The sequence below is a fragment of the Hermetia illucens genome, chromosome 3 (genome assembly GCF_905115235.1).
Source record: "Hermetia illucens chromosome 3, iHerIll2.2.curated.20191125, whole genome shotgun sequence".
Taxonomy (NCBI): Eukaryota; Metazoa; Arthropoda; class Insecta; order Diptera; family Stratiomyidae; genus Hermetia; species Hermetia illucens.
In genome coordinates, this window is record NC_051851.1 from 171,210,659 (window position 1) to 171,222,859 (window position 12,201).

General features: G+C 45.5%; 1 protein-coding gene across 1 annotated transcript in view; it reads left to right on the forward strand.

The window, feature by feature from the left end:
• LOC119653208 overlaps positions 1 to 12,201 on the forward strand; it is a 307,226-nt gene that overhangs the window by 258,792 nt on the left and 36,233 nt on the right. The window lies entirely within an intron of this gene.

Genomic DNA, 12,201 nt, shown 5'->3' on the forward strand with positions numbered 1-12,201 from the left:
TTAACCTAGTATTGTAAGTTGGCCGCAACAAGGTCCTGCGAACAGAATTGTCTCAACATGGTTGTTTCTAGCAATGATGACATCAGAACGAAGGCCCTCGGTCTCGATGATCTTTCATCGAAGAAGATCCTAGTCTTTAGTTCAAACGAACCCATGGCTCTTGAACTAGAAATAGTCTGCTGCGTTTAATGTGGACCTCACCTGGTTACCCACTTGTCCTTCCTTCCGTCGTCCCGTTTTTTCGTGGAAAGTTCCGCTTTCTTTCGCCCAATTTCTCTGTTTTGTTGCCCAAAATACCAAGTGTGGCGTTCACTTGCTGGTATAGCAACACCCGTATCCTCTTCAGAAACTTCGCCTCCTTTGGCATTGCCCTTCGTTGTCGTCGACTTGAAGCCCTCCCAGTTTACACGGTGTCCAAAATGCATAGATCTATTTCCGCATACCAGAATTAGACCAGTTGTGTCCAAATTACTCGTTGTTAACTTCCCTTTCTTCAGCTTTTCCTAGTAGAGGCGAAGGAGAAGGTTCTGACAGGCAAGCCTGTAGTCCTTTCTCCTTTGCTGAAGTTTCCTTCTGCCGAGTCTTTCTCTTCCGTTTTTTGGAAGAGTTAGACAGCAGTGCCACTGACAGGCGACAGAAGTCAAGTTTCCAGTTCCTGTACTATCCTTTCTGGCTGACCGCGCCGTAGACACCGGGTGTAGGTTTTCCACTGAAGTGGAGAGCCTGTCTTCCACAAATTTCTTCGTGGGGGAACATAAATCTGGTGAGGGCGCCAAAATTCGTGCCTCGGCCACGACCTGATTTCTCAAAGTCGCGGGTAGATTCGAAGTCAATGACTTCTTACCACTTGGAGAGTTACAATCCTTTTTTTCCATCTTCATGTGTTTGTGGACACCTCTAGTGTACTAGTAAACTACCACAGGCTCCCTACCACGATAAGGTGGTTTCCGAAGGGGAGCTCAGGTGGGTTACCTAGCTCTTTCACTGTCGAGCGACAGCCGGATCACACCCCAGTGAGAAGTGGCGGACAAAACACGTAGACCAACGAAAGTGGCCATTAAATTTTGATCCTTTTTGAAACCGTTGTCAGTGCTTCTCTTGTTAGGCGCATCCAGGAGACAACTCATAAATCGACTGATGATCGCAATGGCTTTCGGGTCATCTATAACCATCACAATGTCACCTCTAAAGAGCTTCTTCTGAATTCTGGGTAATTTTAGTAAGTAAGCATCCTTCTCCACTATATCGAAAGTCTCCGCCAGTATAAAGTGCTGTACAAATTGATGCTCCTTAACCTGGACGAGACACTTGCAATCAGAAGTCTTCCAGAAATTGGCTGCCAGGTCAGGGAAGCGCATATTGCGGTAGCCTTTGAAAACATCCCAACACCGGATTCGCGTCTACCGCCACTAGGTTTCCCAGAGTACAAAAGCAAATTGCTAGAAATAGCGCAAGAGGGAGGGGAGGACTCTGGAGAGTATTCTGAATACCCTCGCTACCGTTGTCGAGGAGTGTGCACACATTTAAGAGACCAATTGTAGTCGGTAACCAAAGGATGTAACCATGAGGTCAGCCCCTATTAGAGACGTTTTTGACGTTCCGGTAGCAGTAAAGTTTCGAAATTTGTGGGTTGCTAGCTCACAAAATGTCTATCCCTTTTACTAGCCTCTTAGGACAAGCAGGGAAGAATTTGAGTGTGTTCTCAAACCCCAACGCGCAGAGGCCTGATCAGGTCCAATTTGTTTATTTTAATGGTAATTTAAGGAACTCTTTTAGCGAGTGGGATCTACTTCCAACGTTCTACCAACACTTCGCATGTAAGTCTTATTAATAAAGGAAAACGTGGATACCATGAATATTGCATCTCCTATTTATCACGAAGCTCAAAATAAGAGTACGGCTCCCGAATTACAAGCCCTTCATCAATCTAAAGGATTCCTAATCAATATTTCAACCCCATTCTAGACATGAGCCAGCATTTTTTTTGGATATTTCCTAGTAAACAAAACAACCAAAAATAATCGACATTTTGTATCCATTAAAAAGTAATAATCACGCAAACTTGGTGCTGAAAAGCATATCAACAATTTTCCGATATCCATTTCAACCAAATCGATAGCCATTATCCCACTGAATTCGCCTCAAAAGCATTGGCACACTCGTTGAGTTGGAGACAAGTGTAGCTTCTTACCCTTCAGTACACATTTCTGACCATTATCAGGCACTTGGCTAGGAGCAGCTCGATAATGGTAAAGGTCAACATGACTCGATTTTTTTTTCCAATTCTCGTAGTCCTTACTATTAGGATGGGATACATTTGCCTGTGTAAGTACAATTTTATTTCACTCGGTCGTATCAAGGCTATACCACTTTGTATCCTGGCCGGAACAAAGCGAGGACAGCGTTTGAGAGAAAAGGGTTAGAAGGACTTCTTGACACCCGTGTCTGTAATGGTACTTTTTTAAGTATAGCCATTGCGGACATTTTCCGCATGCATAATCCTTTGAAGTCCTTTCGTGGAGTCAATAAAAATTATTTAGGTCCTTACTCTGCTCGATAGCTGGTCCTTTGTTTCTAAGGCTAAACTCAGCTCCGAGTAATCCTTTTCATTCTTTTCCACCATTCCAAAGTGTCCAAAGGAAATTAAATTCGGCCTGTCTAAGTCCAAGTTTGAAACTTTAAACAAAAGCGAAAATCTCTTAGTGCCACCCATTCTCCACCCCTGCGACCTCCCATGCATGACAGTACGAGGCCAATCCAGTGACGCGGTAAACCAGCATTTTCCTATCTTTTCCATCTTCCATCCCAGTTGACCACGTCTCCGCGCCAGAAATCCCATATTATATCTCCCATTTTCCCGTATATGGGTTAGCCAAGTCGGGCAAATCCTGGACTCAAGCTAAATGTAATTGCGACAAAACTCCGAAAAGAGTCTTCAGGAAGAATCATCTCGGTAATACCCTCATTATCATCGACATTTCTACCCTAGATCCAAACTCTTTACCCCATCCAAATGCACGGTACCTGTGTAGGACTTTGCTCGTTACAATGACTAAGCTCGACGCTTGAGAAGTCAAGTTTTCCCGGCACCGACGAGGAAAACCACTCACTGCACATTCCGCATTGTCATGTACATGCAAGTACACATCCCAGTTTCACACACAGATCCCATTGCAAGTCACAACAAACTCATTGCAACTTATTTTCCACTCCTTTCCGCCTGCCAGGCAACTTCTTCTGTTCGAACTTTCATTCCATCGTTAATGCACTCACGTCCAACGTCTCCTTGCTCCCCATGCAAGTGCACTTGGATGGCCTTTCAAGTGAAAAGGAAGTAACTTTCACAGGCAGCCCTTGAGGAGGTGATGACAGGCAAATTGGTCTTCTCTGCTTTTTATCAGCATATTTCCCACAAACACATGCCCCCATCACGTTCGTCCGATATCCTGGTGCCTGGCTCGGTTCGAAAAGGGAATAATTTGACCATTCAAATTTGGAAATCCAAAAATAATGTTTCAGGCTCTATGCAGGGAAGCCGGGCCATGGCTGCTCCAGTTTCCAATGCTCATATTTCCTTTCCGCTGCTCCTTTTTTGCTGGGCTGACAGTTTGGATAGGTTCATGTGTTCAGTGAATAGGAAGTGGAAGGCCATTGAGAGGTGTGAAAAAGGAACACTTTTGCCTGTTCGGAACCAAGCCGTTGGCCATGAGTTCTGTGAGTTCGCAGAGAGCCAATGGATTTTGCATGAAAGCCTGACGATGTTGTTTCAGTCAAAATTGGAAGTGCATATGCGAGCGTATTTTCGAATATTGAAGCACTTTGAGCAATTTCTCGAAATGCAGTTCCGTGCAGGCAGCAGTATCAGCGCAAATTATTCAGCTTTTGCCTCATGTTTTCTGCACAGTGGCTTTTTCGTCGGGATGTGTCTATAGCGAGGGATGAACCTCTCTTGAAACTTTCGAATAGTGAGATCAGACCTAGACACGAACGCTTAAATATTTTCACATTTCTATTCGTCCAATTTTCAGGATTTCACAGGCCTCTCCTTCCTCAGCTTTATGTCCAAGTAGCAGAAGCTTGCTCTGAATTTGGGCTCAGTTTACGTGCTCCTTTCCTTTTGTCATTCATTTTAGTGAAATTTGAACCTCCTTTGTTTTGCATCGAGCGGAATTGACATGCCCCATTTGTCGCTATTGTATGGTTGTCCAGTTTCGTTGCAAACCGTAACTAGGTGTCGAGCTTCACACTTTCTCATCTACTGATTTTCCGATTCATAGGACGATGCTAATTTTTTTACAATTGCATCAGGACGAAACAATTAAACCATTTACCCCTTGATAGGGTATAGCGCATCAACCACACCGACCCGTCATCGTTCGCAGTTTCCTGAAATGCCCTTCAATTCCCCCATGGCTTCCAGAAACGTCCGCACTCTCCTTCCACTCTTTTACTCCAAGTGCCCCCCCAAGGCGGCCCACCCCAAGTGAATTCCATCGCATGGCGAAGCTCACAATGCAAGTGTCGCCCCTCCTTACTATGTGACCTATACACTGTCACTTCCGCCTTCCGATTACATCGCGTACCAGTGACAGGCCTGTGCGCCATCCAAGTTCTTCGTTTGAAATAGTGTCAAGGCGGCCTACTCTCGTGATACGACGCAGATCGGTGTTAACGAAGGCTCGGACCTTTTGAGTAACAATGGAGTTCACTAACCATGTACTACTCCCATAAAGCAACCCAGAAAGGACACTAGTACAGAACAGTCTCAACTTGATTTGGTGTTGAGATAACTGCATTAGTAGATTTTAGACAGCACAGCCACCAATGCGGGGGGCAACATCCAGGGCAGTGCCAGCGCCAGTAAAAAACCATGCTTCCTAGATATATAATTTGGTCGACGCTTTCAATGGCGGTTCATGTAGATAGGGAGAGTGCGATAACCCGTTAGTCTAAGAACCTTGGTTTCTTCAATCCAACTCTATTTGACTCTCTTTCCAAATTCAGAACCATTTGGTCAAGATCCATTACCCGGTGAGAGAGCAAACAGATGTCATCAGCGCTATAGAGGCGTTGAAAAAAAGTTGTCATAGTCCATTGACCTCCTCCAGGTCCTCCGGACAAGGAACCATTGAAGAATGTCACGGATAACATGAAAAAATAATATCGCACTCCCGTTTGGACATCAAAATCCTATGATACTTTACCACTGTACAGCACATGACATTTTGCGCCATCGTATGTCGCTCTGATAATAGCTATTATTTTCTCTGGTAAGCCCCTCCTGCGTAGAGGACTCAATACACACTGCCTACTCACGCCATCGAAAGATTCCTCGAAATCGATGAAGAGCAATTGAAACGAAGATCTAAACTTCGCACACTGTTCCAAAATGATCCTTAGGATGCTAATATGGTCAATTCAGGAGTATCCGCAGCGGAAACCACTCTGCTCTGTCGATCAATCTTTCAAGATATTCTTGGATGGGTTCCAAGATTATTTTAGCTAATATCTTTGCAAAGACGGGCAGAAACCAGAGGCCTCTCCAATTGTCACACTCAAAACGCGCCCCTTTCTTTGGAAACTCAACCTTCATCCCCAAAATTTCGTATGAGTGGAAGTAGCAGATCTGCAGTAACTGCAGGTGCAGTGGTAAATAACTCTACCGGAAAGTGATCAAATTAAGGGGCTTGACTCCGTTTGAGGGCATTCTTCTTCTTCTTCTTTTTCTTCAGCGTTTGTCCCGTTCACAAGCGGGGTCGGCTCGTCGTGATTGGCTTCGCCATTTGGCTCTATCGAATGCCTGATCTGGGTGCAATCTCGAGGCTTTTAAATCCCCATCCAGCGTATCAAGCCACCGTTGCTTAGGTCTGCCTTTTGGTCGTTTACCATCGACTTCGATGTTCAGACCAATCTTGGCAAATGAATTCTCGTTTACACGAATTGCGTGACCATACCATCGAAGACGCCTCTCTCGCAACTTTTCCACGATCGGTGCAACCCCATAACGATCGCGGATATCCTCATTTCGGATGTGATCTAAACATGTGACGCCACTAGTCCAACGTAGCATCTTCGTCTCCATTACCGTAAGACGCCGTTCATTGTCTTTTATGGTCGGCCAACACTCAGAACCATAGAGAGCGACTGGACGGACGACATTGCAGTAAATTTTAGATTTGAGACGTTCGTTGATACGTCGATCACAAAGGACACCAGTTTGAGGACATTGATGACCGAAATGTTTGGAGGAGCAGTCCGTATCCGCTTTGACTAGCCATTTCATCCTCAAAAAAAGGAACCTCACTGGATGTGATAGGTCATCCTTCACATGACTATCGAAAGATCGACCACTTGGAAGATCTCTCGTGTTGAGGCATACACTTCTGAAATCATTTCGTTCTGCGGCATCTTCTGCTTCCCTGACAAGCGCAATAGCAAATTCTTCTTTGTCACGGGGTACGCGGTATCGGAGTTCCAGTGCGTCACACTCGCGATCACTCCTAGCGATCAATACAGCCTTCAACCCCTTCAATTCATCGAAGCGTTTTAACCTTTCAACTACTATGATCAACAGGTACACTATAACCAGTAAAAGGGGCACAATAGTTCTTCAAGGACGCGGTGCGACTTTCCCTTAACAAAATAATAATAACCTTTCAACAGTCTGCCAGATTTTACGATGCCCCTTCTGGACGTGCTCGACGACCTGCGCAGCACCCGTAGAAAGAGCATTTTTAATGGCTGCCCAATACTCATTGATATTCTCAGACGAGTTACTTAGTATATCTGCTATCCGCTCGATCATACAAGGAGTCAATGATGAACTTGACGGTCCACAGTTCTCCAACCCTGCAAGAAGTGGCAAACGCAGCACACAAGTGAACGTAAACGACCATCAGATGATGATCCCTTTCGAGGCCGATGTCATCGTCTCTCTTGTTACGCACATCCACGAAGCAACTCCCAAATCTACGAAGTGGTTCATCTAATTGGTAGCATGATATCGGTGAGTGGAAACCCAATTGACCTTATGACTGGCTTTGTGCTCGAACAATATGCTACCAATGGCGAAGCGAAGGAAGTCGTAGAAATCCACAAAACACTCCCAAAAGTTATCGTTACTGTTGCCAAAACCGTGCTTCAGTCCATTCCGCACGTTCTAGAAACCCATCATAGTATGTTTCCAATAGCTAAAGGTCTTCGGTGTGCCCATCAGGGGTCATAAAAACGATCTTTAACGAGTCGCTTACACTATCTGGCATAATACATATATCCTAGGTGGTCTTAAGAAAGCTTCTCGGTGAAGAACGAACTACTAATAAACGATACGTGCCGGAACACACTGGGGGTCCCCGGAGCCGTCATCAATTCCTTGTCGACGTCAACGGGGTGATGCGAGCCTAACTCTGCCAAGGTAGTAGTTGTGGGGTGCATCAGGAGCTAGTCATTTCGGGTCCCTGGTTGGGTAGTGTACATTGAACCAGTATTAGTAGACCGCTTTGTCCCGGGCGAGCGTTGATCCGTCCGTGAGTTCCGGGATCAACTAATCGTAGGTCAGGCCTGGGCCTGAGGTAGGGGCTTTGTCCCCGAGGGTATACCCTTCCTGACTATTTCGGCCTGCTCTCTTGCACACAATGCGCTGGTAAACAACTTAAATGGCAAACAATACGGACGAGGAGATAGCGGGAATGGAGGACGAGCTTTCTGCGTTTATATGCAGCACGAAACTGCATCGCCCGATCCAGCGAAAGACGCAACAGGGGCTGAAATACCCAACGAGACATCGATATGTGCAAACAGAGAAACGAAGAAAAAGTGGCTGATAGGGCTGGAGGAGCTCCTGGACAGAACTTCATATTATGGGCGGACATGGAGAGTGAGAGAAAATATGCGTTGGAAGATGGTCATTCCCAACAAATCCTCTAACGGTTTGAACACAACGAGCACGCATTTACGTGCGTCCTACGCAAAAGCTCTGGCGATCGGGTTTCCTCCTTGATTCGGGTGCGTGGTGAACCTTCCCCCTTTTGAAGATAAAACCTGTCAAGTAGGGCGAGTAGACTACACTTTTGACTGTTGCAGTCGGAACGGCAACTGCAGGCACCAGGGGGGTATCAATAGCGAAGCCTCGTCTGGTCAGTTATCAGCCAGCTCATTCTCCACTTTGACTTTGAGCACACCGCCCAGGCTGCCCAGTGCGTCTCTCACTGACGCTAGCTTGGTGCGTGTTAGTCGACCAGAATGACTATCTCAAGGTTGGGGATATGTTCATGCCCAGCCGTCGACAGCCCTCTAGCATCGCAGTACCCCCGCCTGAAATACACTGGCGAATCCCGAGAAATCTTCCGCACTGATTCCAGAGACTATCTTTGCGCCAAAAGTGATGAATACTGTGCCATAACCTAGTAAGACATCGCAGGTCCTACACACTTTTCTGAAGTGAAAGTCCGCCGCAAAGTTTACTTTGCGCATGGCGCAATTCGTTGGAAATCCCCGGAGTTTCGGAGGTACTTCGTCTGGGATATTATTGTGGGCGTAAGGCTTTTCTGCCCACCATCTAGATTCACTTAATCCGACAGCACTGTACGCTACAGCATATTTAATATAAAGGACTAGGTGAAGAGGTTTGAGAGTATAGCGAAAGCAGCTGCCGGTTAAGACTGCAGAGCTCCAGAGCAGTTTTCGGCTCCTATTATATTTCTGGTTCATCACCTACCGCTGTACGTTTTCATTGAACAAACCACGCAGCTAGAGACCGTATTCCCTCAGAAAGATCTTCTTACAGGCATAGACGGCTGTAGAGGCTCTCTTTTTCTCGGTTTTATAGTTACGCATTAAGTTATCCTGATTCCTGGGTGTGAATCCAGGTACCATACATTGGAAATGAAATGCAATCTTTATTGCACCCTTGCATTGCTGGTGAATAGCATCAGCTTTCTTTTGGCTAGATTTATGCGGAATCCGCGTCTTGAAACATACACTCCCACTTTTTTCAAGACTCATATCACTCATATCAAACGGAAACATTCCTGATATCAATATCACTAAGTTGTAGGCATACGCTTGATATTCAACCAGCTCCTAACCAGTATCCGTAGAATTTCATCCATCACTATCAACCAGAGCACCGTCCCTCTACTCACATCTCCTTCCAGATCAGATTATATTATCTGAGTTGGGTAAGATATCCCTCTAATCCTATTCTGAGTGTAGCCTCGTTGTAGTTTTGGTATTAACATTATTGGATGCTCCCTTTAAATCTAGGACGACCACTAATATATGTGGCTTGTAGTGTAACAAACTTCAACTAGGCTTACAGTCCTACCTCGAGATGTGCACTTTCTATTGAATTTCCCTTTAAAGTAGCCGTGCTGAGATTTCGAGAAGATCGACTTCTCCATGATCGTCCTTAAGTAGATATTCAGGATGCGATCTAGGATCTTCAACGCGAAAGAAGTGAGGCTCATCGGTCGAAAGTCCTTCGTGGGCTCATGCTCGCTTTCTGTACGAAGTCCCTACGCGCTCGTTTCTAAGAGTGTGGTACGTATCTCAAGAAGATACAGCTCCGGTAAATCTAAGGCTTTGTAATGACTAAATGTCCGGATGGCCGGAGAAGACCAAGAGGGAGAGCTATCCCAAAACCCAAAAAATAAAAGAATATTGGCGAAATCAACTAGGAAGGTCTCTTCGCAAATACTGAAGCTCCATCAAAGTATTCCGTCGACTTGCGCTTGCTTGCCTCTGTGCTAGTCAGGCTCGGGAATGTAGGCGGAGGGGGGAGCCTTTGAACACTGTGATTCCCCATATGTCACTTCGGCAACTTTCTTTTCTTTTTCAGATTTTGTTTCTCCCCCTTAGCCGTCTCCGAACCCTTAGGATGGACTTTTGACCATGGCCATTCTGTCAATGGGTCAACATTTGTTTGGTTCTTATAAATAAAGAAGTGGAAAGTCGGAAGATTTCCGCTGCCAATTTCATTTTAGTGTACCAGATAAAGATACAACAGCTTCCCGGCTAGGCTCCTCCTGCACTTGACTTCATCTTTCATGTTTTAAGTTTGTTGCCTTTGCCCCCAGAAAATAGTCTTCCAAAACCTCATTTTCGCACCCCACCTTGTAGAGTAGAGTTTCCTCTCCTATCCTTGGTAGTATACATATCTCAATAGCTTGCTGTTTCATGTGTTTGTCTTTCAAATTTAGCACCTCGTAGATGATTGCCTTCCAGAAGTCCTTGTTTCTACGGGGCTTTGCTGTTACACGTTTGAAAGCAATGCTGTCCCGGGTTCTAAGGAGTGTCCTTTCCAACCTTCGTTCAAATGATTGAAATTTTTAATATTCTCCCCCTCTTTGTGAAGATGAAGTGACGGATGGGATGAGAATTTAATGGAATACGAAGGCCAGTGCTATGCCGTTCGGTCCTTACGTGTTTCGGATTCCAATCGAGGAAGACTGAATTTTCACGATTCCTTCTGACTTGATCGTGGTCATCTAACGGGCTGCGACAATGAGCAAGGAGTTTCTCCGTCTGGTAATGCACTGTGGGGCGGAGTTTTCTTTCAAATATAAAACAAACACGTTTTGGGGTTGGGATGGCATTTAGGCAAAGATGATGCAACGTCTGATGAGTTGCCTCTACCCTGAACGAAACGGTTAGTCACCTTTCTCTCCATCCTATGGATTGGGTTGGTCCTTTCACACAGGATGCTAGGGCAACGGACACCTTTGCTGTTTCATGAGTGCAAGATATCGTTCGTAAGCGCTTAGCTAAGCTTCAATAAGCGAACCCGAATACACACTCAGGTCAACAGGCTTCTCAACATCAGCCTGTCTCAACTCGGGTCTCGCATATGATGGACGGCTCGATAATTTTTACGGATCGTCACGGTCAATTCCGCCAGCTTCCTTTTTTTAGGCCATCTGGACCCTGAAATTTATATATCGACAAGTTATTCATTGTTCAGCTGATTTTATCCCCTGTGATTCGCGATTCGATAATTTCACGCGACTAAGGGCTACATGCTCCAAAAGGGGTCTGACCCAGGATCTGCTTCTGTCCAGGTGTCTTTCGTGATATAAAGGACCTCATCCTAACAGTCGCAGTTATCCGAGTGGAGGAAATGGAAGGTTGGTATACCGAGGTGCCCCACAGCGTAGGATCAATGTTGTCGTCTATCAACAGGTAGGACTTCTTCGTTTGCGGTGATGGACATTAGATGTTCCAGTTCCGCCGGTAGAACTGATCGGTCAGGAGCTGTGTAAGCCGAGGTGCCCCAAAGCGTAGGATCAATGTTGTCGTCTATCAACAGGTAGGACTTCTTCGTTTGCGGTGATGGACATCAGAGTTCTAGTTGCGCCGGTAGAACTGATCGGTCAAAAGCTGTGTAAGCCGAGGTGATGTACACCTTCTTCTCTCACACTTGTTCCAATTTGACGACGGTTAGGTCCCTGGAACTTAGGTCTGTGTGGGCTCTTTTTGGAGTGGATGGACGTTCCAGGTCTTGTTTATTTTGGAGTCCTTCGATGTTTCGACCTCCTTCGATCGAGGACTCCTGTGCCAATGCGCTGCTCTACTGCCTAGGAGGATCGTCAGTCCCCGTCAGAGCATGGATCTTTATTGCCTCTAAGAATTCATTAATGGCGTCGACTGTGTCGGTTTCACGTGTTCAACCCCGAATTGCTTTCAACCACTCCTTATCCTGAATACGAGTATAGTCAACGTCTCTGGTGATCTAGGCCCAATTTCCCTTTTTGATTTTTCCTGGATGTTTTGCGCGTTCGGAAGAAAATAAACTTTGCCGATACCAGTCAGTACTCCTTATGTATTTCAACAAACCTTACCCCTGCCATTACAAGGGTTCGAAGGTTTGGTTATAACCTTGGCAAAATCCTTTAATATTTGGTTTTATGTTCCTCCGCTTAGTAAGCTTGTTTTGTATCTATTTCTTCCATTATAATTGCGTCACGTCTATCGACTGGGACGTTGTTGATGTAGGCATTTTCCTTTAATTCTCACAACATTCTGAATTCGTCCTTATTGGGAAAGGCTCTCTTAGGGGACAGGAAATTGGTGGTAGATTTTTTCCTCTTGCTCTGAACCTAATCTCGCTTTGTATCCTTCCTGGTAAAACTGCTCTTTGTGCATATTCCAGTAATTAATTTTCTGATGTAAATTTCGTCGCCGAAACACAATTCCCACTTCTCA